Raw genomic sequence first — 1,604 nt, 5'->3', positions numbered from 1 at the left:
TATCCAGCAAGGTCTTGTCTTGAAAAGAAAGTCTTGCATAGAAATTATCAATAATAACATTACCAGGAAGCTCATGAATGGGGCATTTGAGCATTAAAGACTTCAATCTCCCCCAAGCTTGGGCAATACTCTCTCCGTCATGAGGCCAAAAATTATATATGCGATTCCGATCCTTATGAATTTCACTTGGAGGATAGAACTTAGAATAAAACCGGGGCACAATATCATTCCATTCAAGAGAATCCCCATTATCCAGTAATTTATACCAATGCGCCGCTTTACCAGACAGCGATAAAGAGAATAGTTTCTTCCTCACTTCATCCATAGCAATACCTGCACATTTGAATAACCCGCATAATTCATGCAAAAACAGTAAATGATCACCAGGATGGACAGTTCCATCCCCTTCATAGCGGTTATCCATAACACGTTCAATAATTTTCATAGGTATTTTATATGGTATCACTTCCTCACCTGGCGCCTCATCCACTACCGTTGCAGTAGTAGTAGATTTCCCAAATAAAAATTGAAGAGAAGATCTCTCCATAATGACTTATAGCAGCAGGCAGAAATAAAATCAGCACAACAGTAAAGGTTTCCCTTACCAATTCCACTTACCAATAGCGCTTCACTCCCCGGCAACGGCGCCAGAAAATAGTCTTGATGACCCACAAGTATAGGGGGTGTATCGTAGTATCTTCGATAAGTAAGAATGTCGATCCCAACGAGGAGCAGAAGGTGTTGACAAGCAGTTTCGATGAAGGATTCACTGTAAATGCTCACAGACAAGTATTCAGGGGGTTTTGATGTAACAGTTGAATAAAGTATGAGTAAGTAAAGTGCGAGAGTAATAATTGCAGCGAGTGGCCCAATCCTTTTTAGCACAAAGGACAAGCCGGTTTGTTTACTTATAATGACCAAACGTTCTCGAGGACACACGGGATTTTAGTCTAGTGCTTTCGCTACATACGGCTAAATAATCTTCATTGTTATGATAAGTGTTGTGTGGGTGAACCTATGCTAATGTACCGCCCTTCCTAGGACTAATACATACTTGTGATTATACCCCTTGCAAGCATCCGCAACTACAAGAAAGTAATTAAGAATAAATCTAACCACAGCCTTAAACTCTGAGATCCTGCTATCCCTCCTGCATCGATATACCAACGGGGGTTAGGTTTCGTCACTCCGGCAACCCCGCAATTAGCAAACGAATACAAGATGCATTCCCCTAGGCCCATAAATGGTGAAGTGTCATGTAGTCGACGTTCACATGACACCACTAGAAGAATAACACCACAACTTAAATATCACACCATTGAATATTACTCATCCATAGTTCACTACTAACATTTAGACTTCACCCATGTCCTCAAGAACTAAACGAACTACTCACGAGACATCATATGGAACATGATCAGAGGTGATATGATGATGAATAACAATCTGAACATAAACTTGGTTCAATGGTTTCACTCAATAGCATCAACAACAAGCAGAGATCGATACCGGGAGAGTTTCCCCTATCAAACAATCAAGATCAAACCCAAATTGCTACGGCGATGACGGTGTCCAGCGGTGGAGACGGCGGTGATGATGGTGGA

The sequence above is a fragment of the Lolium perenne genome, chromosome 4 (assembly GCF_019359855.2).
Source record: "Lolium perenne isolate Kyuss_39 chromosome 4, Kyuss_2.0, whole genome shotgun sequence".
Classification (NCBI taxonomy): Eukaryota; Viridiplantae; Streptophyta; class Magnoliopsida; order Poales; family Poaceae; genus Lolium; species Lolium perenne.
Note: the sequence above shows the minus strand (reverse complement) of the source record.